We start from the raw sequence: 27,024 nt of genomic DNA, 5'->3' as shown, positions 1-27,024 counted from the left end.
AGTTTCACATTTCCATTGTTAGTTTTACAAGCGGTCGCCTGGAAAGAGGAATTCGCTTCCGAAGCGAAACTTCAGACAAAATACATTCAACTTTAGAGATCTGTAACTATTTTAATATGAAAACTTACTCCTTTTCAAGACTGGACAAGATGGGATCGTGGTAAGTGGTTATAGATAGTCTTTGTCTACCCTTCCGGGTAAGAGCCTTGTTCATATACATATCTACATACATAAAATCACTTATGCATATACGGACAAGGCTGTCTATCTACATAGGCAAGGCTGTGTCTATATTTCATAACGTAGCTATCGTAAGAGACAAATACAGTTCAGAAGAACTATTAAAGACTACGAGTAGGTTTCAAAAATTCACTGTTTTGCACTTACACATACTGAGTCGATACATTAAAAAAAAAACCTGAACTTTTTCTCATATTTCAAAATTTCCTCTAGACGTTTCTTCCTAAAATGCCAGCTTGACTGATATCATCATTAAAACACCGATATTTAAATATTTCTAGAAGGCCGGGGGTGCGGTGTTATGCCATTTAAACAAGCATGCTACGCGTAGTGCAATAGGTCTCATTCAAGCTGATTTCACCCCCGCATCACCCCATTTCACCCCACGCAACCCTCGAAGCACGATCAGTTCGCGTCGAATCGAGTTAGAGGGCGCCCGCGTCGCCATTTCCTCGATACTACACGCGATTTCCCGAACTACAGTGCAATAATTCAAAACAATTCGAATTTCAAAATTTGTGTTCGCTTAAAGTTTTTTATTGTCTGTTAAAGTTATAGTTTTAATTTGACGTGTTATTTTTTTTTTAATTGTAGTTGTTTCGTTTGTGGATAGTGTGTATTTTGGAGGTGGACATCCGCAGTTAGCCAACTTACGTAAGTCCAGTATTTACTGCATTGCGATGAAATGATGTTATGTATGCTAATATTTAATCACTTATCCACGTTCAAGCTTCAAGGTTATATATTTTTGCGGTACTAAAAAATTATCGAATTAAGAAATTACTAGAAGCGGCACCCGGCATTTTAGGTAGAAGATATTGTGTTTTTGTGTCACGTATCCATATAATTCTTTTGTTTAAGTGAGGAAATACCTATCCTTTTGTCTGGACTTAACAAGGGTCCCTTCAGTAACATAAACCAATTAATTACTTCACCTACATACGTCTTCGATTGGGCCATGAATGGCTTCTAATGGCATAGACAAAACACTGAATACGTGTTTGTAGCAGAATTAGAAAGGGTATTAGGTTATTATGCCACAAGAACGTAGAAGAAGTTTCCTAATTTTTATTTAATATATACTGTTTCTTTTTGTTTTTTCCTCATGTATATCTTCTTCCTCCTGACTTTAGTCCCGGTTACATCCTCACCTCTCTGGAGAGGAGCCAGGGGTATGCCTTTGACCATGGATCCTGGATAGGGTTAGTCAGGTTTTTACACGAAGTGACTCCCATCTGGCCTCCGTAATCTTTGCAGGTAAACCTAACCTGTACTGGATCCATGGTTACACATCCAGTTGTCTGAATGTGCAGGTTTTCTCACGATGTTTTCCGTCATCGAAAATTATCGGTTAGTATTCAAACTAATGTACATAACTTTGAACGAGTCAATGGTACATGGCCGAGGTGGGATTTGAACCTGTGACTTTCTGCGCATCACGGATTCGACCACCGACCATCTGACTTTTTCCTCATACCTATATACGAACGTTTTTTAGCAGACCATTTTTAATAATAAATGTTAAAATATCGCTAACTAAAATTGTAACAAACCAAAAATAATATAAATATTCATTTACTTATCTTTGAAAATGGCTTTACAATATATTTTACTTTAATATGTTATTAACATACATATAATCACATCTTTATCCCTTGCGGGTTAGACAGAGCCAACAGTCTTGAAAAGACTGATAGGCCACCTTCAATACAATTGAGATTCAAATAGTGACAGGTTGCTAGCCCATCGCCTAAAAGAAGAATCCCAAATTTTAAAGGACTATCCCTGAGTCGCCTTTTACAACATCCATGGGAACGAGATGGAGTGGTTCTATTCTTTTTTTTATTGGTGCCGGGAACTATACGGCACGAATTAATTATGTTTCGGGTACCTACCCGTACCTACCCTACCCTAGAGTACCTACTCTTGACCAGACCTTTCGCCAGAATGTTCCCGATTTTTCAAGGTACGTCCGTCTAGGTCTTACCTTACCAACATTATGCATTATTGTTGCACTAAACCTGTGTCGTATTTCGTGTATACTATATCGTTGCACCACATAACTCTGGATAATAAGGCTGTATGCAGATTGCAGTGGGTGCAACTGATTTTGCGGTCAGTGCGGTCATGGCGGTCTCAAGATTTATTTCAAACTATTCGGGACAATACAGTGGTTTCAATTTACGATTTCCGAGAACATACAATCGGATTCTGTTTTAGATAAACTAGATTCTGGTAGTGTGTATGTAGATGCTTAGATTTATAATACATACTTGTTATCACGTCTTTTCCCCTTACGGAGTGGACAGAGCCAACAGTCATACAAAGACTGAAAGGCCACGTTCGGATGTAGTGCTTAAAAATGGAATTGAGATACAAATAGTGTTTTTTTTAATTTATTTTATTTGTTGTCACTCTAAGTATGTTGATCACTGGTGTAAAGCAGCTTCCTGGTTTGTGTGCTATTTGATGCATCTTCAAGCCAGGTTGCTAGTGTTTTATGCAATGTGATGACGCAAATAGTTTATTCTTTATTCATATTTATATATATTTATATTATATTATATTAAATTGAATTTTGAGTAACACCTTTATTTAAATAATTGAGGTAACCTTCTGGTTTGATTGCCATTTGATGCATTTCAAACCAGTTGGCTAATGCTTTGCTTATTTGAAATTCACAAATGGTTTATGATTTGTTTATATATTATAATGTATTATTTAATTAAATTGAATTTTGTGAATCGTCTATATTAAATGATTGATGTAGCCTTCTGGTTTGATTGCCATTTGATACAATTCAAACCAGTTGGCCAATGGCTTCCTTATATTGTTCTGAAGTCACACAACACAAATAGTGTTTAGGTTGCTAGCCCATCGCCTACAAGAAGAATCCCAAGTTTATTAGCCGCTATCCCTTAGTCGCCTTTAACGGCATTAATGGGAAATGTGAATAAATTATTTTGATTGGATGATAAGCGATATCACAAGCTTAGATCGTCTCATATATCTAAAAGTGGTGACCATTTAGTTTGACCTTCCAGCGAAGTAGTAATGAAGTTAACTTAAGTAGCTTGGTTTCAGCAATTGATTCGATAAGGGCGTTAGGTTCAAGGGCAAACATAAATGAAGTAGATATACCTACTACTACTACAGAATATAAAATCTAATTATTTATTTACTTAGTCATCTTTACTAATATTATAAAGCTGAAGAGTTTGTTTGTTTGATAGCGCTAATCTCAGGAACTACTGGTTCGAATTGAAAAATTCTTTTTGTGTTGAATATACCATTTATCGAGGAAGGCTTCAGGCTATATAACATCACGCTGCAACTTATAGGAGCGAAGAAATAATAAAATCATTCATTCTTGAGGGCTTCAATGACGCCCAAATAACTATTCCACGCGGACGAAGTTAAAAAGCACAGCTAGTATTATATTATGTAATTTTTTATGTTATTACAAACATGCATACACATATATCACGCCCCTTTCTTTCTTTCTTAAGTTTCATCCACGTGCTCTATTCATGTAAGCTCGTCGGTTTCGGGTACTCTTGACCTGACCTTTTGCCAGAACGTGTAATAGTATTAGGTTGGTATAAGTACTTTGTTTTACAATTTTCCTAGTCGTGTGAGTCACATACACATCACGTTTAGTCCCTTACAGGGTAGATAGTGCCAATAAGCTGAAGATTCAAAGACCACGTTTAGTCGAGTACCCTACCTATATTGATAGGCTATCGCCTAAAAGAAAAATACCAAGTTTTATAAGACGTTCCATTATTTAAATTGGGTATTCTTGGAGAATGTCGAAGAATAAATGTAGCCGTGAAATCAAAAATATGCAAGACAAGTCATACATACTATTTTCTTGCAAAATAACTATTCCTTTTTTATATCTGTGCCAAATTTGTTAAGTTTCGAGGTTTTATTTGTTCGAAAACAATATAATATTTAAATGTTTTATCTTTATAAAACCTATCTATGTTATGTGCAACTTTAAAACCTGTGTGTTATTCTCTGGTTAGGATGGCACAAATTGAACTACACGAAGTGTCACACGCAATTCAAAAAGCAATTTGTTGGAACAACCCGCGTGGCTTTATAACACGAGTTAACAATTTGTGTGTTGCCTACTGTGAAAAAACTATAGTTTGTCAGTGTTGAACAAAAATATTAAATTCTACAGAACTTAGCTGTAAGATTCAAAGTAAGTTAAATAAATGGGGTGGTTCCTGGGTGCCGTGTGGTTCCCGGCACCAATAGGAAAAAGAATAGACCCACTCCATCTCTTCCCATGAATGTCGTAAAAGGCGACTAAGGGAAAGGCTTATAAACTTGAGATTCTTTTAGGCGACATGCTAGCAACCTGTCACTATTTGAATCTCAATTCTGTCATAAAGCCAAACAGCTGAACGTCGTGTTTCATTCTTTATAAGACTGTTGGCTCTGTCTACCGCGCGAGGGATACAGACGTGATTATATGTATGTATGTTAAATAAATAACTACATTTTTCCACTTGTCACAATCTGAGACTTTCTGGCAAAGGTTCCGAAACCGACAAGCTTTTATGAAGAGTGATAAGAATGTGGATGAAGCGATAGAAGTATGCAGGGATCGTGGCAAGTGGAAAGATATTTCTGGTTACCCTTCCGGGAAAGAGGTGTACCTAATATTACGTCAATCTGAACATTTTAATATAGAAAATTAGTCTCCGAGTTATTGTACTATCAGCTTTTGTTTATGTTATACTCAAACTGTAGATACGCGAACTTAGCAAACCAGATAAGTCATAAAACGGCTATAGAAATGACCTTACAATGTCCCTAGGTAGGTCGTTAAATACAATGTATTTAAATTGCTTAAAAATACTCGGCTATACTAAAATAGGCTGACGAAAGTAGTATGCATGGATTATGGCGAGTGAGAAGATGTAGTTAGTCTCTAAAGAAGCGTTATTATACTAAAGGCCGCCCGCTACTTCGTCCGCGTGGAATACTTATTTTGGGCATCATTGAAGCCCTCAAGGATAAATAATTTTCCCCTTTTTTTCACATATTCCATTATTTCTTTGCTCCTTATAGTTGCAGCGTGATGTTATATAGCCTAAAGCTCTCCTCGATAAATGGTCTATTCAACGCAAAAACAAAATTTCAATTCGAACCAGTAGTTCCTGAGATTAGCGCGTTCAAACAAACAAACAAACTCAGCGTTTATAATATTAGTATAAATATGTAAGAAATGGGATGGAACTTTGGGATGTCCTGGAAATTAGGCCTCGCATAGAAGGTCAAACAATCAATACTTGTATCGTCAGTTCTACTTGAGTAGTGGGTGGGTAATATCGGTGGGTAATAATTATCGCACCACCCATAAGTGAATGTCAGTTTGGTCCAAAGGTTCGACTGGCATAGAATATGGCATTAAGTACTACCTGTTGTACATTATATGACATGATAACATTGACGGCCTCTGTGGCTCAGCGGTAGTACGCTTGTCTGTGACACCGGAGGTCCCGCGGGTTCGAATCCCGGCCAGGGCATGATGAGAAAAGAACTTTTTCTGATTATCCTGGGTCTTGGATGTTTATCTATATAAGTATTATATTATAAAATATAGTATCGTTGAGTTAGTATCTCGTAACACAAGTTTCGAACTTACTTCGAGGCTAACTCAATCTGTGTAATTTGTCCCGTATATATCTATCTATATCTATCTATATGTGCATTAAGTATAAATATATAAATAATATTGAACTGAAGACATTATGTAGGGAGTCAAGGAAGGTGCGCTGTAAGTGGATAATCAAAGAAGAGAATCTCTTCTGTTTTTCGGTTCCTTTAACTAGAAGGTTGGTAGAGCCATTTTTATTTCTATTTCTGGTGGTATAGTCTAAGACCTAGGCGAATAATGTTGTGGCGATATCTATATGCCACAAGTCACAATATAAGTCAAAAATATCAATGTAGCGGGAGCGATGATTCGGGCTCGACCGCCAGCAAAGGGAAGATCTTCCGCCAGGCTAGGTGTTATGCCTGGGGAACCGCGGTTCCATATCCCCTTTGGTGGCGGTCGAGCCTAATCATCGCTCCCGCTACAATGTCTTTGATATTTTGGCGTCGACTGTACTAAGTACGGAAGACAGGAAAGGGAAGAGATAAATTCTTAACTTAGGTATATTCTATCAAAATCTTGTGTAAGCAATACTTGATTTAATGGCTTCTGTCTGACAGTCACATCGACAATTTCTCATAACATTTATTTGATATCTGCGCGTGCTGAATATAGATATGGTTTTGACATACATATATTTTTACTCTTACCAAAATTGTTTAAGGAAAATAAACTTGGCAGGATTTTTATGGGTATATGAAGTGGTAGATATGAAGTCGCATCGCATCTAATGCGACACTTTCCCGCTTTCATACTGAATCTTAATTCTGAAATTTATTTGATTGTTCACTGCATTTTCTTCACTATCAGGCTAACATATAATTTCACAATAGATGAAAGTTATTAATATCTTTATCGCTTCTTGCAATATCCATGAGAAAGGGACGGCTAGATCTAAATGAAATACCTATATAGTTATTTTTATCTCTATTATTTTTTTTTTTAAATCATAAACAACCTATCCAACCTATCGAGTTCCATACATACAAAAGCCAAATAAAATGTTTCCCAAACGGTGTTGAATTTCGCTCGCTCGAAAGTAAATCAAAAAGCGTTGATTTATTTTGTTAACTAATTCCAACTTTGTTTTATTTCGTTCCGCTCAAAATTTGAAACCAAATAAATGATGTGCAGTTCCGTCCTAAAATTCAGTTAGGTATTTTATTTCGGACGCAACGAGTGAACCGTTCAATGGTTTGCCAATTAACTACCTGTACCAGGGGTTCCCAACATGTGGACTTTGCGTATTTTTTTCCATTTTTAATAGGTTTCAAATTTACTCGGCACTATTGGACCACTCCATCCTTCATCAAGAGAATAATATGAATGAAGAGGAAGAAGTATGAAGGGATCGTGGAGATTTGTTCTCCGCCAACCTCTCCGGAAAAAAGGCGAGTTATTTTGTAAAAAAAAAAGTAATTTATGTACATACATATTATCACCTCTACATCTCTTGCGAGGTAGACAGAACACATAACCAGTCTTGGAAGACTGTAGGGGGTCACGTTTAGCTCTATGGCTTATTGATGAAATTTTAATTCAAATAGTGGCTTATTTGATGAAGTCCCTCCCCATGAAAAATACATGGATTGGTCCTATTTTAAAGTATCAGGAACCACACGGTTAATGAATGAAATTTGTATTTATTAATTTATTTCAAATGCCCATACTTTTCTTGCAATTCAATGTCATTTACGGAACCCATTTGAGAAACTCTGTCCCACACGACGTAGAAACTTTTTATTGTGATTCCCGATCCCGAATGATACAGTTCCCGGTGATTCCGGGCGTTAAATTAACTATCTGATGCTAAAAGGGTTCGGACCTTTTGTGAGCTCAAAAATCTTTTTTCAATAAAAGAATGAGGTTTTCTTACGTTGCTCATTTTAAGAAAAACATTTGACTATAATTAGTTAGTATTACTTTTTGATTATTTTCTTTTCTACAACTATATGAAAACGATACAATGAGAATGTATATATTAATATATTTTTGTTTTTAAGGAACTCTGTCCAGGCTTGGCAAGTTGGACGTAATTGTGGCTTGAACTACACTAAAACCACACAGACCCAATATGCCCACCGCTTAGGTGGGGATGGTTTTTTGGCCTGTCTACATTTTATTTTACATAATTTCTCAAGCGCCCGCGGCTCAGCCCGGGTAAATCTTAAAATCCCGTTAACTTTCGTTAAACGAATTTCGGAAAATGCTCCCTTAGTGCTCACCTACACTCCCCAGAGAACCTACATGCCAAAATTTCAGCTACCACGCCCAGTGGTTTTGACTGTACGTTGTCAGTCAGTCACCGAAGAGTTTTATATACAAGTGCATAAAACGGTTCGAACCTTCTAGCTGCATGCACATTGGCTCTCGACAAAGGCAAGGCTGCCAGACTGTGACTATCAATATTTGCATGAATTATCCACAACGCAATTTAATGCATATACATACTAGGGATGGGATTTAGAACATTTACTGTATAGGTATTCCATTTGACTAAATGGGGGAGCAGAAGAAATTTGGTACAAGGTGAAAACAAGATCACGTTCTAAAGAGGTATAATTGTTGAAATTTTAAAATAATGATAACCTAACTAACTAAGGGACTAAGGGATAGGCTTATAAACTTGGAATTCTTCTTTTGGGCGACAGACTAGCAACCTGTCACTATTTGAATCTATCATTAAGCCAAACAGATGAACGTGGCCTATCAGTCTTTTTAAGACTGTTGGCTCTGTCTTCCCCGCAAGGAATATGGACGTGATTATATGTATTTATGATAACCTACTTACTTTATTTTTTAAACGAATGTCGGAATCTTGACCCTGGGCTTCGACGTGTACGTCACTATACTGGGCTGGAAAAGACTAGCCACTTTCAGCTGGGAGGCTATACAATTGAGAATCAGACTTACTTGTCCACTTGTGACAACCTGTCACAAGTGGACAAGTGTTAAGTCTTAGTGTAGTGTACTTAGTCTTAGTGCTAGTCCATCGCTTAAAAGGAGAATTGAAAGTTTATGAAATTGGTGAGAATATCGATATGTTCATCCCAGACCTAGTCCTTCTCATATATAAATGGATAAAATTGAGAATCAGATGTGTGTGACAGACAAGTTACAGGTGGCTAGTAAGTAGTCTTAAAAGGAGAATTCAAAGTTTATGAGAAATTGTTGAGAATATCGATACCTACGAGTAAGTTCATCCCAGACCTAGTCCCTCTCATATATAAATGACTCGTAAAGCCTGTATTGTTGGTTTTAATGAGGTGCTTCGTAACGACTTTCGTTGTCAGCCGCCATTATTTATTAGGATTTATATGAAAATTCAGTTCAATTTGAAATGCTTTAAAATGTACCCCATTTACATTTGTTGGAATGAGCTGTTAATGGTATGTTAAAAGACTATTTAGTTGCAATATTATTTTAAAATATATAATCACGGCTTCATTCCCTTATGGGGTAGACAGAGCCAATGGTCTCAAAAAGACAGAAGAGCCAAACGCTTTTTATTTTCTTTTTCATTCATTCATATGGTCACGTCTATATCCCTTGTGGGTTAGACAGAGCTAACAGTCTTGAAAAAACTGGTAGTCCACGCTCAGCTATTTGGTTTAATGATAGAATTGAGATTCAAATAGTGACAAGTTGCTAGCCCATCGCCTAAAAAAAGAATCCCAAGTTTGTAAGCCTATCGCTTATTCGCCTTTTACGACATCCATAGGAAAGAGGGAGTGGTCCTTTTCTTTTTTGTACTGGTGCCGGGAACCACACGGCACTTTTATAGTTTCTCTTAGCTTCCAAACCAGCGTGGAAGCTTACATCTTCATCCTCCTGGCCTTAGTCCCGGGTACATTGTGACCTGTCTTGAGAGGAGCCCGGGGTGTACCTCTTATGACCATCATTCAGGATGACTCACCTTAGTCAGGTTTTTATTTTACACGAAGCGACACCCATCAGACCTCCACAAGTTTTGAACCTATTGAATCCTGGTTACACATCTAATTTCTTGACGCTTTACGCACAAGACGTTCTCAAATACCAACTTTATTCAAAATCTAATTCAAAGTTTTTATTCATTATTATGGAACATTTCAACATCATGCAATAGGTAATTGTCATTTCTTTTGATTTTACAACTTAGGTTGACGTCAAATAAATTACTTAAAACTAAGTAAGGAAGCGACAGTACGATTCGAAATTGTCAGTGCAGAAGAAGCGGTAACAAACTGCACTGCAGCATTTTCCTTAACAACTTCACAAACTTAGAATAGAAATGTGGACGAGAGAATACGTTGTTATGATTAATTGATTTACACGAAATTTAAATAATAAAAAATATAGTTTTATATGGAAATTCTAAAGTACGTCTCATTTATTAGAACAATAATCAGTGACAACACTATTCTGTCGAAGGATTCTACCTACAGCCATCAGCATTATGTAAACTGTAAACCAGGATCACTATTTCTAGTGAAATTCAATTTTGCGAGTTCAAGACGAGCCGAGTAAGCGACAAATTAATGACCTTGTTTCAAACTAACTGTTACAAGCTATTTTGGATTCATTTAAAAGTAATTGTTCTTATTAATTAGTTCTTATTAGGCTTATAAATTATTTCTTTCAAACTGGCGAAGACATGTATTTTGGAAGCCAGTGTACCTACTTAAATGTTTGTGTGACATTTACATACATACGGGAACGTCTAAATCCCTTGCAGGGAAGACAGATCCAACAGTCTTGAAAAGACTGAATGGCCACGTTCAGCTATCTGGGTTAATGATAGAATTGAGATTCAAATAGTGACAGGTTGCTAGCCCATCGCCTAAAAAAAGAACCCCAAGTTTATAAGCGTATCACTTAGTCGCCTTTTACGACATCCATAGGAGAGAGATGAAGTGATCCTATATTGGTGCCGGGAACCATACGTCACCATAAAAATGAACAGGATTCGAAAACTACGTTTTTCTCGATGGTAGGTATATTCAGAATCAAGTTGCTTGACTAAGTGGGAATGAAAACAGATGGAACACGGTATGTTTTTTTCTACAGTGTCAGACCAATAAGAAAGTTTCTCACCTAATTCTATTGATATAAGGCACTGAATGGTGCAACTTAATCAGAATGGAATCGTGGTTACACATCCAGTTGCCTGAATGTGCAGGTTTCCTCACGATGTTTTCCCTCAATGTAAACCGTTTATCTAAAAATTCGGTTCAGAAATCTGTGTAACATAACAATATGTAAATCGTGCGATAACGCGGGTAATAATGAAGGAAAAATTATCAATAAATCACATGTAAAAGGAAAATCTACGCGCAAAATCTAAAACATGTCTAAACGATATACTTACCGCTTTTTTTTTAATAAAAATTACAGCTCCCAAAACTGTTTATCTACGAGCTTAAGTATACCAATCCTTATTTCACAGGATAAGCTTTTGTGTAGTCTCAAAAACCTAATTTCGAGCGTTCCATTACAAGCCACGGCAATGTTGCCAGTATGAAAGACGAATATACCCCGGTAAGTGAGAGCAGAGAGTGTAAATCCGTAATGTCATTTCTGTACTTTTTATACGTATTAAACTCGAGATATTTTCCTTATCTTCTTGATTTTTCGATGCGTGACAATGTTTTTTATGAAAAGAGAGTATAATTTGAGAGGCATGTTCAACCAACTGAAGATGGTATATTATCTTGAGATTGTTCGAGACCTATTATAATGTGACAGTTAAACAAACAAAAATCAAGTTTCTCTGCAGGCGATTGTACCTCCTCTTTCTTACTTTTTTTAAGTACAAATGGAGAATAAAAACCATAATAATTAAGTATCAAAATATTTGAACAGGAACACATTAAAAATATATACTTTTCTTATATTAAATGGCATTCTACATAGATGCACATTAAACTAAACACAATCTTATTTATATAGAAAGGCACGTTTAATGTTTTTATGACAAATAATATTCGTAGAGATTTTCAAGATTTTAATTCAAAAACACTATTTGAGGTTTATTGAACAGATATATTTTAAAATCTGCAAAAGCATAGTGTTGTACAAAAGTTATCTTGTTGGATCGCAATTTAGATATCTCAAGAGTTCCTGAGTTGTATAGAGTATGTTGAAGTGGAATGTGAAAGGAAATAAACTAAATACATTAAAACTTAAATCGGACTTCTGAGCAGTGTGTTCCGATCAGAGTGAACCAAACTTTCCGTTTGCCTACTAATATTATAAATTCGAAAGTAAGTTTATTTTTCTTAATAATTTCTACAATATATAATTAAGAGTCTGGAAAAATACCTTTTATACCGGTAAAAACTATAGTTCCCGTGGGATCTGTGAAAAACCTACCTATACCCTTTTGTCGGTAGCGCTAAATTCTTCGCTTTTTGTAGGTGCCATTTAATAATAAAAGTAATTTTGATTCGTTGCTTTTTAGGTGGTGTTGACTTTTTTTGTAGTTAGTGATAAATTAGTCCCTTTTTGTAGATGGCGCTAATTTGCGGGCGAAGTTGCGAGCTAAAGCTAGTATGGCTATATAGTACACATGTTCTATATAGCCATACTAGCTTTACCATACGCATAATAAATACGTGATTTATTATGCGAAATTATAGAATTGATATTCAGAAACTGTGACTTAAAAGTAAAATCCTAGTTGTTAAACTTTTCCTTTGACTGACTTTAACAAATTGTTACAATCTACGCGGGGTTTGTTTTCCGATATTTACAACTTTGAAACTTTCAAAGCTGGAGAAAATATGCATGATTGACCGAACTGCCTGTAGAGTACAAAAAGGACATAGGGCACTTTTCATGTAGACGGAGCCGCGGCCGAAAGCTAGTTTTCAATAAAAAGAAAGAGAAGCACACATATTATATTTTTGCTTCGCTTCCAGAACAGAATGGAAGCACATAAACTACAGTCGACGAAATAGTGACAAAGCATTTACATTGCGCTATTGTACATTTCCTTTAGGATTTTCTAAAGAATTGTATTACAAAAATGTGCGATAACATTCCAGGATTTCCTCTTCCAGCAACTGTAACGTGATCCCCAATAAAAATGGAGGAAGCTGGAATATCTACATCTCTTTTGAGCGGGATTGCATAATGACGGTAGCGCGAAAGAATATTAAATTCAACGTTTTCAATGCATTTGAAAATTGTACGAACAGCAAGACGAACTGTTTTATTTTTACAGTTTCAATTTATTTTGAGTAATGCTGGCAGTGTTAGTTAGTTATTATATAGTTGTCATGATTTCATACATACATATATACATATGATCACGTCTTTATCCCTTACGGGGTAGACAGAGCCGACAGTCTTGAAAAGACTGATAGGTCACGTTCAGCTGTTTGGCTTAATGATAGAATTGAGATTCATATAGTGACGGGTTGCTAGCCCATCGCCTAAAAGAAGAATCCCAAGTTTATAAGCCTATCCCTTAGTCGCCTTTTACGACATCCATGGGAACGAGATGGAGTGGTCCTATTCTTTTTTTTATTGGTGCCGGGAACCACACGGCACGTCATGATTTCTATTAGGTACAGTTATCGCACTACCCGTACAATGTACGGGTACATCCATCTCAGTTTGGTCCAAAGGTTCGACTGGCAGAGAATGCCTTGTGGCATTAAGTCCACTTGTTGTACATTTTACGTACATAAAGTTTAAATAAATAATTATGTCATTGAATGTCTATTTGAATATATAATTCTCACCTGCGTTCTAATTATCCTGAAATTATGAACCAATTATCTCTTTCCTGATTTAAAACTCTTGCGTTGCATTACACTTTCTATAAATTAAATACTACAGGTATTAAACGCACAAGTGACGCATTTTAATAATTTGAACCATGATGAAAGGTGTGTTAGTTTATGTTAGGATTTCTTATGAACAAGAAATACTCCATACCCATGGGTTACGTATAAAATAATGTTCCTTTTCTGAGATTGAATAATTTGAATTATTCACCACTGTTTTTTATATACAAATTTTTATTTACATTCCAAGAGACATTTCATTTCGAAAATGCAACTGTAATAAAAGCTTTGATATAACATTTAACAGTTCCACACGCTTATTTTTTGGTGCGAAAACGTGCAATATTTTTACAGATGTTGTCATTTTGTATATAGACAAATTAAAGTATAGACATGAAAAATGTCTTTAATCGGGATTAACGTCAGGCGGAAAAATGAAAAGGATTTTTATGTAATCGACTTTACCGATTTACTAATACCAATTAACACGGCTATTGATCGTGTGACGTTAAATCTTATGTAATATGATAAACATAAATACATACATATGGTCACGTCTATATCCCTTGCGGGGTAGACGGAGCCAACAGTCTTGAAAAGATTGAATGGCCAGGTTCAGCTATTTGGCTTAATGATAGAATTGAGATTCAAATAGTGACAGGTTGCTAGCCCATCACCTAAAAAAAATCCCAAGTTTGTAAGCCTATCCCTTAGTCGCCTTTTACGACATCCATGGGAAAGGGATGGAGTGGTCCTATTCTTTTTTGTTTTGGTGCCGGGAACCACACGGCACTTGTACTACCCATTGTAATTTAATATGATAAATGCGAAAGGAAGTTTGTGTGTTTGTTGCCGTCCGTCCATCCGTACCCCACGGATGGACGGACGGACGGATAAGTGCGAGTTTGACTCGATCAAACGAGTCGAGGAAGAAAGCGCAAATTCAATTTCGGTTTCTTGATTTTTCAGAGTTATTGAAGCCAAAATTTTTACATTGCTATAACTCCCGCTTTGTTTTTTTAATTTGTTTAATTTAATTATGTCAGGCACATTTTTTTTTTAATATTCAAATTAAATATTTCTTTATTATTTACAAGGGTTTCTGAAGTTAAGTGGGGCCCCTTAATTGTCGAACAACCTGTGTTAGAGAAGTCCCCTCTTATCTTTGTATGTATTATGCTTAGAGAATATGACCATAAACATTGAAACTTATTTTCATTAATGTTCGTGTCTATAACTTCTAAAGAATGTTTACCAAAGCGGTCGTTTTTCGTATAAACGCCGGATTTTTGTGTTGCCATTATATTTTCCTCGATTCCAACCTTTTCGACTTTGATTAATGAAAGCACCTGTACACCCGACTGTACAAAAGGAAATCAACGTTTCTGTTCAATTTCCGGTGTTCACTGTCTTTTTTGTTTTAATATTCTCCGCTTTTGCACTGTGTTTGTGACATTGCGGTACACAGTGTATATTTATTTATTTATTTATTTAAACTCTATTGTACAATATACCAATGAACAGTACCATAGGCGGACTTAATGCGTAAAAAAAAAGATATATACCAATCAACCATTGGGTCTGTCAGAGAATCAAAAACTTAAGGTGATAACTTAGGTGACCCCACCTAAATAAATATATTTATAACTTACACAAATGCAAATTAATACTTACGTGATTTTTTGTGAGGGTGTGATTTATAGAAGCTAAGATCTAGGTCTTATATATATAAGGAGGAATCAGACTCGATAATTGGATTAATTGCGTAACAAGAAATATAATAAGAAAAAGAATGAAATAGAAAATGTGAAAAGAAAAGCCAAGAAATTTTATTTCAACGAAAAAAATAATAATATTGTTCCATGTGAAAATGGACACAGGTTTCTTCAGTACAGATCCATTAAACTTTAATAGGTGAAACGCATATTTCCGGATGGGTTAGGCAGAGATTACATCTTACCGCAATCCCTGCATACTTCAATCAATGTCAGCTGAAGATATCTAATAATTATAATAAATAACCATTAAATAACCCCGACCCGGTTGTTCGGGAAAACTGTTTAAAACAGGACCTATGACCAGCACATGACCACGATTCTGACCTCTGTGACAGTTTATCAGGGAATTTAACCCACTTCCAGTGGAGTTGCATGTACAGGTTAAGGTCAGAACATTTGTTAGAATTCAACGAATGTAGGAAACTAAACAATTATATAAGTAATGTCCGCAATGCGTTATTCAAACAAAAACAAGTACAATAAAACATAATACTTAGTAAGTAAAACAAAAGTACGTACTTAAATATGAAAACTTGAACATACAGAAGAGTCTTAAGGCACTTGATTCCAAATTAAAACCACTTTTGGTTTCAGACATTAATTGTTATATAACAAATCGTTTGAGGTCAAAGTAGAAAATTTGAAGGGAAAGCTTTATAATCAAAAATCTTTGTGGAATGAAGAATTATCATTTATCATTCTAAATTAAAATCATCGGATACTTACGACTACGCAGCGATCACCGTTCATCATTTCAAGTGAAATAATTCAGAAGTGCAATAACTTTTAATCTGTGGCTCGTTAATTACATTTCAACGTGAAATTCGTTCTGAATTTCTTGAAGTTTTGTCGTTTGCTGAATAACTAGTTGATGCGAAATCTGAATTAATGCGATGGGGAAATTAAAATCGTGATTTTCTCATTAGTTTTCCGTCAAAAGGTTTTGCGGTTTTGAAAGGAATAAAGGAATTATTTTTCAGGCGGTAGGCTAGCAACCTCTCACTATTTAAATCTCAATCTATCATTATAGCAATAACTACAGCTGTACGTGGTCTTTCAAGCTTTCCAAGAACTTTAGCGTCTGCCTCGTAGTGGTTAGGGACGTAATTATGTGCAGGTGTATGTATGTTGAAAACTTAAATGAGTATATACTGAGGACGTCCTGACTAAAGGTCAAGTCAAGAGTGACCTAAACGGACGATATAAATTGAAAGAAGATTATGCAGGGATTGTGGCAAGTGTAAGAAATACGTAATACTACATACATACAGTCACGTCTCTATCCCTTGCGGGGTAGACAGAGCCAGTAGTCTTGAAAAGTCTGAATGGCTACGTTCAGCTATTTGGCTTAATGATAGAATTGAGATTCAAATAGTGGCAGGTTGCTAGCCCATCGCCTAAAAAAGAATCCCAAGTTTGTAAGCCTATCCCTTAGTGGCCTTTACGACATCCATGGGAAAGAGATGAAGTGGTCCTATTCTTATTTGTCCTGGTGCCGGGAACCACACGGCACATTGTGGTATAAGTGTAAGCAATACGTAATACCTACTCCCTAACGGATAGGAATGTGCTTATATGTATGTACGAATTAAACGTTACCTAGTTACAAAAAGCAACGAATTTAAAACCATCTTCAAAACAATACAGGGTTTCGCAAATCCCACGGGAACTATAGTTATTACCGGGATGGAAGTTATCCTAGTCTATCTTCAGACATTTGTTTATACAAACGTGATATTTCAAGAAGATTAATTCATTAGATTACCCGTGAAGTGGTAACAAACAAATAAACTTAGTTTCGCATTTATGATATGAATTGAAACAGTTGAGATTAGTATTGTAAAGTGCTAATTACATGCTACATGCTATGCCTTATTTTGTCGGCTGGTGTAAGTAGTAACTTGCCTCAGAAGAGTAAGTTCGGGGTAGATCGATCACCTACTTACAAAGTTGCCAAGTCGTTTCCAACTTTCCAAGTGTATGCATAATTCTCATGTTTTTGAAGTTTCCCCCGTGACATTTTATTATGATTATTTCAATTAAAGTTGTGTTAAACACGGGAAAAATATGATGGTGGAACATAGAACGTCTAAACTTGCTTATCCTACTTATATTATAAATGCGAAAGTTTGTGAGTATGTCAGAATGTCAGTATGGATGTTTGTTAGTCTTTCAAGCAAAAACTACGGAACCGATTACGATGAAATTTGGTACGTAGGTAGCTGAAGACCCAGAATAACATATAAGCTACTTTATATCCCAGAATTCCCGCGGGATTGATTCCACGTGGACGAAGTCGCGGGCGGAAGTACTTTTTTCATTTTATACGTCTATGTTTCTTTGTTCTCTCTTTTTTTGTGGATTCTTTATTTTTTAAGACACATAACAGATTATGACAACAATAATATACATTTCCTTTGACCAAAATAAAATCTATTGTCACTCTCCGAAATTCCTATAAAAATAATTTTCAACCAATATTTGATTTATAAATATCATTCAATATGAAACAATATTTCCAAATAGAACCTTATATTTTTTTTAGAAAAAAAAAAAAAACATCTGTATCACATATTGGTTTTTCGCAGATAAGATCCCTTTCAGCCCCACTGTATAGTTTAGTGGGGATCTTTTTAATTTCCTCCGGCCGTGTCTAAACGTTTTATGACAGCGCCTGATCTCTCCCGCGGGACCTCCGTCAACTGAGCTACCAATATCATAGCGTCTTTGAGATTTCCGATAGTAAATTATAGGTAGGTATAAAAAATTAATGTGGTTCTCGGCACCAATAGAAAAATAATAGGAATACTAAAGAGATGGCTCTTTCCCATGGATGTCGTAAAAGGTGACTAAGTGATAGGCTTATAAACTTAAGATTCTTCTTTTAGGCGATGGGCTAGCAACCTGTCACTATATGAATCTCTATCATTAGGCCGAACAGCTGAACGTGGCTAACCAGTAGCCAATGTTATATAACTTCTACACTACATGAAAAGAAACATTCGATTGCATAATCTTAATACAGCAGAATACTTATTTTCGAAATAAAATGCAAACTGAATATTGGAATTCCAACGTTTACATCCAGACTTGGACTCTTTCGAGACTCGTTCAAAAGCGTATTTGTTTTTCGTCTAAAACAAACGTTACTGCGCTAACATTTACCGTGATGCTCTCATACAACAAAACACATACATACACACAATGCAAACTAGATGGGGACACTTGAACTTCAGTCTGATGCAAAAAACATGCTTTTACAACCTTTGAGTCTCGTGATATCTATTCTGTTTAGGAATATGTTAGTCTTATACAAATTATTGCCGTGTGGTTCCCGGCTACAAAATATAATAGGACCACTCCATCTCTTTCCTATGGATGTCGTAAAAGGCGACTAAGGAATAGGCTTACAAACTTGGGATTCTTTTTTAGGCGATGGGCTAGCAACCTGTCACTATTTGAATCTCAATTCTATCATAGAGCCAAATAGCTGAACTGAACGTGGCCATTCAGTCTTTTCAAGACTGTTGGCTCTGTAATAAATTTAACACTTTGTAATGTCTTCTAATGGTTTTATTCCAATGTCTTAATTATATTACATTAAAATGAAATTACGCTGAAGATAAACCCGAACATACATACATATTTGTACATATAATCACGTCTATATCCCTTGACGGGTAGACAGAGTCAACATTTCTAAAAAGACTAATAGCCACGTTCAGCTGTATGGCTTAATAGAATCATTATTAACAAAATTAGCCCAAAATCTGCTTATAACTACTACCTAGGATAGGGGTAAAGGTTTTTTTACAAGTAACTTCCGTTGGGTTGGACCTCTGAAACCTTTGTAGGGGTCTACCTAAGTCATATTGAATCGTGGTACAAACATTAACCCCTTCTCTAAATAAAGTATTCTCTTTTTACAGGTGTTCTTCGTCCCAAGTCCTGAATTTAATTGTCAACTTTGGTAAGTACATACATACATATAGTCACGCCTATATCCCTCGCAGGGTAGACAGAGCCGACAGTCTTGAAAAGCCTGATAGGCCACGGTCAGCTGTTTGGCTTAATTAAGATTCAAATAGTGAAAGGTTGCTAGCCCATCGCCTAAAGGAAGACTCGCAATTTCATAAGCCTATCCCTTAGACGCCTATTACGACATCCGTGGGAAAGAGATGGAGTGGTCCTATTGTTTTTTCTATCGTTGCCGGGTACCACACGGCCTTTTGGTAAGTAAATAAGTATATTTGTACTTACGACCGTAATCTTGTGTAAAGTGGCTTTTCTTGGCTTTGTAGAATAATACCAACGTTTACTTAGGCAACGTACCTACTTAAGTTCTAAAGGTTCACTTATATTAGACACAAACAGTAATTAAGTAAACAGCAAAGTTATTTACGCTATTCTTCTTAAAACTATATGAATGACTTCATTTTTATCCGAATTGTACAGTTGAAACATTTTGGAAAGTCTTAATAAAAAATATAATAATAAAAAAAACAAAAAATTGCGAAGGAAAAATAAACGTCTTGTCGTTACCTTTTCCCACTTTTTACGTCGGATCTGCTTTTAACTGGACATGATAATTTTTCTCAGAATAACTGAGTTGTCACAAAAATGTTTATATGCATTGAACAGTAATAGTGATTGGGCAATGATCCACCCAAGATTCCCTCCGGGTCAAAAATCGATTCAGGTTTTAATTCATTTTTGTTTTTTGTATGTAAGTTTTTTTTTATTTTATTTTAATTCTATAGACTACATATGTATCCAGGAATAAGATACGTGGAGATGTTATAAAGCTGTAATTTAATTTTGTTTTGTAATTTGCTATCAAAATTATTAACGGCGTTAAAAAAATTGAAATACAAAACGTCGTATAATAAAAATACACAGATGTATCGAAAGCAATTTGCTCGGGAAGCCACTGCGAGGCGATCCGAATGGCCCAATTATATCAAGCCAGCGAGTAGATTGGAGTCGGCAGCTTGTTGTCATTTACTGCAGAAAATTAACACGGAACGTGTACAGTGATACGTTATTTCACAAAATAAATTTACAATGCCGTGTGGTTCCCGGCACTATTCCAAAAAAGAATAGGACCACTCCATCTCTTTCCCATGGATGTCGTAAAAGGCGACTAAGGGATAGGCTTATAAACTTGGGATTCCTCTTTTAGGCGATGGGCTGGCGACCTGTCACTATTTGAATCTCGGTTCTATCATTAAGCCAAATAGCTGAACGTGGCCATTCAGTCTTTTCAAGACTGTTGGCTCTGTCTACCCCGCAAGGGATATAGACGTGACCATATGTATGTATGTATGTAAATTTACAACACGACACTCTTTCATAACTTTTGCTCAGTGTTATCTAAGACATACTACTTGTAGAGAGAGCGATGATTCGCCACCAAAGGGAAGATCTTCCGCCAGGCTAGGTTTGATGCCTGGGGAACCGCGGCTCCGACGATGCCACAGAACTCCCCACAAGACCGGGGGATTCATATCTTGGTCTTTGCGTGAAGGAGTCTAGTATCCCTGTGTTAGAGTCTTGGCAACATTTTTTACATGAAAATGGTTTTGGTTTACGCTAAAGGGCTTACAACAATCGAGTGTCAATTGCTGAGATTCAGAGAATAACAATTATTTTTTTAATGCCGTCTGGTTTCAGGCACTCTATAGTTATTAACTTTTATTACGGACACAGAATGAGCTAGCCTAAAGTTGAAGACTTGTCATAAGCGATTATGAAAGCAAAGGTAGGTATTTCACAGCTACCTCCCACACTAACTACCTAAATAGGAAAAATAGAGATAGAAATAGAGAAGAGAAGATAAGTTTACTTCCTTAATTTACGTACTTTGTAAGATAAAATCAAACTAACAAGCTGATAAGTGATTTTATGCCTGCCGTGACCGTCTATCCATATGCTTTATACATGCTTTGCAGTAAATGACGATAATATGCACGAAGTCAGGCGAAATAATATGTCGATGATCAGAGAGGCAGTAAACACGCGCCAAAAGTGATAACCTCAAAATTGTTAATACCGCCAGCGCGAAATATGCCGATATCCCGAGCAAAATCGCGAGCAATGAGTATATTCACCGAATTTATATTCAGAAGCACGTGCGTGCTGTATTCGATAATGAAATGAAGAACACGAAACCCCAAAATGTGCAATTTGCCAAACGCGGGAAAATGCCTAGGTTGTACTAACTTTTTTATTGGGCGATTTGAAGTTCGAGTCATGAAAAATTCATGGAATGTTTTATTTGTTTTTTTTTTGTTTTTATTACTGGCATATACATATGTATATGTATTTGCGGTGCATTTAAAAATTGAACTAACTTTAGAGACATTTCGACGGGAATTCAAACAGTTAGGCTTATGCTTTTTTTCAAATTCAAATTCAAATTCAAAAATTTTTATTGTGGTACACAGGTATAAAAGATATAAAAATGATAAACATGTAAGGTGTCACTGTGGCCTGTCTATAATAGACGTACAATAATTAAGGTACTTAGTCGCTAAATTAAAAAAACAAAAAATACCAATTGCTTCCAAACCATTAAAAAAGAAAGAAAAAAAAAACACATACAAATATATCCCAAAGCAATTCGTCAAAGTGGCTAATTCCAGTCCTTTAAATCGTCATTAAGAAAGTCATTTATATTATAATAGCATCTGTCTGTCAAAAATGATTTCAATTTATTTTTAAATGTCACAAAATCGAGAATTTTAATGTTGTCGGGTATTTTATTAAAAATTATGGGAGCCATTCCGATAACATTTTTATTCATCATGGCAGTTTTAAATCCACCAGTTACCAACTTATATTTGTGTTGGGGTCTGATGTGATCTACCCTCATCCTAATGTCGGAAAGTTTTTTGAATAAATTCGAATTCAATTTCACAAAAATACATAATTCTAATATAAAAATACATGGAAGTGTCAATAATTTCAGTGATTTAAATATCGGTACACAACTGACTGTACTTTGCAAATTGCACATCGATCTTAAACACCTTTTTTGTGCCTTAAAAACTTTGTCATTACCACTCGAGTTACCCCAAAAAATAACGCCGTATCGTAAATGAGGTGTAACTAAACCATGGTAAGCAGTTAATACCACTTCAATATTAACTTTTTTTGACAATTTGAACAAAGCATATACTGCTTTATAAAGTTTTTTGCATACTTGCTCAGTGTGAGAGGACCATGTTAATTTGCTGTCAATCGAAAGTCCTAGAAATTTTGTTGATTGTACCTCCTCCAGCCTGTAGCCATTATAATTTATATTCAGATTAGGTGGTAATTTTCTTTGATGAAACTGCATTAATTTAGTTTTTTGCAAATTAATTTTTAGATTGTTTGAGTCTAACCACATTATAATATCATTTAAAACTGTATTTATGTCACATTCGTATTCATTCGTATCGTCACATTTGATTATGGCCGTACTGTCGTCAGCAAATAAAACCATTTTATGTCGTATATATTTTTTAATGCAGTTTGTTGTTTTTACTATACTTACTATAAACTAGGTATACTTTTTACTATAAATTAGGTAACATTAAAACTATTTTTCATGGTATTTTCGTTATAGAAAGAAAAAAAGGAAGAAATATAATTTATAATGGCATTTCATGATAGGTATCAAATAAACAGTACAAGAATAAATTCATTCATTGCAGCTTTTATATTTTTTAGAGTGTACCTATGCCATAGAGCCATTTATTGAAATTACCAAATATGTTTTTAATTTTAGCCAAATAAATTAAATATTTAACATAAGGAAGATAGAATATTGTAGTAAGGTAAAACACAAAATGTAAATGGCCCCTCTATCATCGCGCCGTGTATTAGTTTGGTAAGGAATTACTCGAAAATTACGCAAGCGCCATATTGGGCAAGAGGGGACAGTGCGCTAAGGGCGGCTATTCATGTGTTAATTAAACTTGTCACTAATATTATAAATTTGAAAGTGTGTTTGTTCGTTTATCTGTTTTAACGTCAAAACCACTCAACCGATGCCCATTATATTTTGCATTTGTACATATAGTAGTATGGCAAAGGACATGGGGTAAGCATGAATCGGGAGGAGCGAAAGCTAGTAATCGATATTAAAATAAACTCAAAACTTTATAAGAATTAAGTAGATATTATAGAAATTTTAAAATTGAAATCGGCGAAATTTGAAACAAATTCATGTACGCTAAATAATTTTCTTAGTAGGTATGCGTTATCGCTCGATAAATATTCTGAAGTAAGACTTTACTTATACCTAGGAAATCCAGTACTAGACAAAAGGCCGACTCACACTTAGATAAAGCAAAAAAATCACCTACGTTTAACGTGTTCATGTAATTAAATTCCATTTCATTTCGTGGTCAACCGGCATTATGTTTTCATTAATCAAGCGGTCGCGTCGTGGACGCTAACACGCGATCATTCAATAACCCTCAGAGTGTTGCCATATAATATAAAGTAAAATCGTAATTCAGCTTTAAAAAAACTGTTATTAGAAGTATCTCTTAAAACTGTACAAACGGTTTTCGTGACGTTCTTAATTTCTTTGAATGACCTTAGGAATATTGTACAATGAAAAAAACACTGAAGAGTTGGATCTCAAACTGATCTCTCGTCTATATTTCTATTCTTAGTTAGGATAGTTGTGAAGTTAACGTTGTTGAAAAAAATACACAGTGCAGTTTGTAAGCGCTTTTTCTGCACTGAATCTTTGTAAGCGGCAGTAGGTAAACTTAGTTTCAAGTAATTAATTTGACGTTAACAATGTTGTGAAACCAAAAGATATGACAATTAGTAAGTGATATGAAGTATTCTATAATACATACATACATACATATGGTCATGTCTATATCCCTTGCGGGGTAGACAGAACAGTCTTGAAAAGACTGAATGGCCAAGTTCAGCTATTTGGCTTAATGATAGAATTGAGATTCAAATAGTGACAGGTTGCTAGCCCATCGCCTAAAAAAGAATCCCAAGTTTGTAAGCATATCCCTATCCTATATTTAAAAATTTTGAATTTGCATTTGTAAACTGATTTGCCATCGAAAAAACTGTACTACTTAAAACTGAGGGGTTGGCTACACTGAACTTAAATAGTCTGACTTTGAGTAGGCCGCCTTATAATGGATGGATCAATAGTTTGCCCCCTGTCTCCGCTCCCGTTTAGCCATACACATAATTATATGCAAGCGTCATGCAAGGGTGTGATTTTTTTTTTAATAAAGTTATGGTAGGTCAGTGTTATTGATTTGTACGGGGAAGTGACCAAGCCCGTCTTGTAAGGGATCTTTTGTATAATTTCCGTGTTGATGAGGTTTCCTGTGTAGTAAAAATGGAATACCTTTTTCTGTGAAAGGGTGTTAATTTAATAATATTTTACTATATATAATTAAATGTTTTCTATTAATTTATTTCAGCGTGCATCATGTTTTTTTTTGTTTGTTACCGCTTCTTTCTTTGACGCTTTGGGAGCGGCACTATACTTATTTTAAAATATTTATTCGACGTCAACAAATGTTGTGAAACCGAAATATATGACAACTAGCTTTTGCCCGCGGCTTCGCCCGCGCAAATGTATTTATATTATAATGATACGCCATAAAATTTCACCCATTTTTTTATCCCGTATCGTGCGGGGCTGTTTTATGTTTATATTTGGTTTAAATTCATATGGCTTCTCCCGTCTTGTCCCGTCTCTTCTCGTTCTGTTCCGTCCCGTCCCAACCTGTTGTGTCCCGTCCTGCCCCGTCCAGTCCTATCCTGTCCCATCCCATCCTATTTAGTGCCATCCTTCTTTCCGCAACTGATACGTATTTTTTACTAACCAATATTTAAGACTTCTCGCACTTCGACACCTATCACTATCAAAAATATCAAATCTAATCAACAAATCAAAAATTAACTGAAATAGAGAGTAAAATAAGTTAAATAAGTCAAGTTAAAAGTTAATGAATCAAACGAATAATAATTTCAAATCAAAATATTTGTAGTGTGTAATATGTAGTTTCGCGTATGTCCGCTAGGGGCGCTGCTAAAATTACACGATAAATTAAAATATTTTACGCTACCTAGCTAAATGACGGTAACGAAACCATAGCGCGATCTATCTCGATGCCAACACCATCTATCGAGCATCGAGACAACTCGTGATATAGTTAATAGAAAATAAAATTCGGGTGTTTTATTTATGCATACCGATTACGCCGAGATTTATGGACCGATTTACGTGATTCTTTTTCTGTTCGGTAGAGTATACTTTCAAGTTGGTCCCGTTGTTACCTAGTCAGGATCTGATGATGGTATTCCAGGGAAATCAAGGGCAAACCTCAAATTTACAGGCAATTACGTTTTTGACAATTTCATAGATCTGTTTAAGTATTTGCGTCTGATAGTCATCATCCCATGTGAATGAGCTGATGATGGAAGGTACAACTCCTCAACGGTTAGGAGTTGAAAGAAAATTCTTACGAAGTTAGGTTGACCTGATAATAAAAAGTAAATCTCATTAACGTTAAGAATTTAGGTGAAAATGGATGCGGACAAATTTCGTAGCTGTTTGTATGGGTAGTGTTAACACAAAATAGGGATTTAAAGGCGTGATGTTATTAATGTTATGCATGTATGTACATAATTATGTATGTTATTATATATGTTAAAGAGACGACTGAAAGTTGTCATACAAAGTCTTTTTTTTTAAGGATGGGAAATCATCAAATGACCTCTCCCGCTCTGGGTGGAACGGAAGGGAGTGTCAGACTTTTACTGACTAAAACCCACCTCGTTCCTTCAGTTGCCCTTTGCGTTCCGGGGCCACGGTATCTCGTTAGAACTTTCCCGCAGCCTCGGCTCAGTTTATCCCGTTTCCCCCCCTTGGGGGTTGACATTTCAAAAATCCCTTCTTAGTGCTCACTTATGTTACTAAAGGAACCTCTGTTCAAAATCTCAGACTCCTATACCGAGCGGTTTCGGCTGTGCGTTAATAAATCAGTCACCCAATCGCACCCCCTAAATCACGATTGGAGGGTAGTTTGAAAAAACTTATAATGTCAAACATATTTACTTGCCTATGTACGTGTTCATGCCAAGTTTCAAGTTTATAAACCCAAGGAATAAGATTTTTCATAGAAACGTTTTTACCCCTTTTCCCCCCCTTGGGGGTTGAATTTCCAAAAATCCTTTCTTAGTGCTCCCCTACATATCCCAAGGAACCTACATTCCAAATTTCAGCTGTCTACGACCAGTAGTTTCGACTGTGCGTTGTCTGTCAGTCAGTCACTCAGTAACGGAAGAGTTTTATATATATAGATTATTAAGTGATGTCGAAATGTTAAAATAAATCAAAATGTTGAATTTGGAATTTAAAATTTTTTTTTTCTTTCTTTCTGACGGGATAGTTTGAAAAGACTGAATGGCCAGTTTTAGCTTGTTGGCATAATGATGGAATTGAGATTTAAATAGTGGTGACAGATCGATAGCCAATCGCGAAGTTCTCTGGTCATAGAATTAACCGATCCAT

General features: G+C 35.7%; 1 protein-coding gene across 1 annotated transcript in view; it reads left to right on the top strand.

Annotated features, from left to right (window-relative positions):
• The first annotated feature begins 665 nt into the window (after positions 1-665).
• LOC106137362 (uncharacterized) overlaps positions 666-27,024 on the top strand; it is a 221,204-nt gene continuing 194,845 nt past the window's right edge. Inside the window, exons 1-2 of the mRNA XM_013338174.2 lie at positions 666-894; positions 19,400-19,440. The gene's annotated coding sequence lies outside the window, so the exon portion shown is untranslated. The remainder of the gene's footprint in view (positions 895-19,399; positions 19,441-27,024) is intronic.

This window comes from Amyelois transitella, chromosome 8 (assembly GCF_032362555.1).
Source record: "Amyelois transitella isolate CPQ chromosome 8, ilAmyTran1.1, whole genome shotgun sequence".
In the NCBI taxonomy this organism is placed as follows: domain Eukaryota; kingdom Metazoa; phylum Arthropoda; class Insecta; order Lepidoptera; family Pyralidae; genus Amyelois; species Amyelois transitella.
The sequence above is the reverse complement of the archived record's forward strand: the minus strand, read 5'-3'. Positions and strand labels throughout refer to the sequence as shown.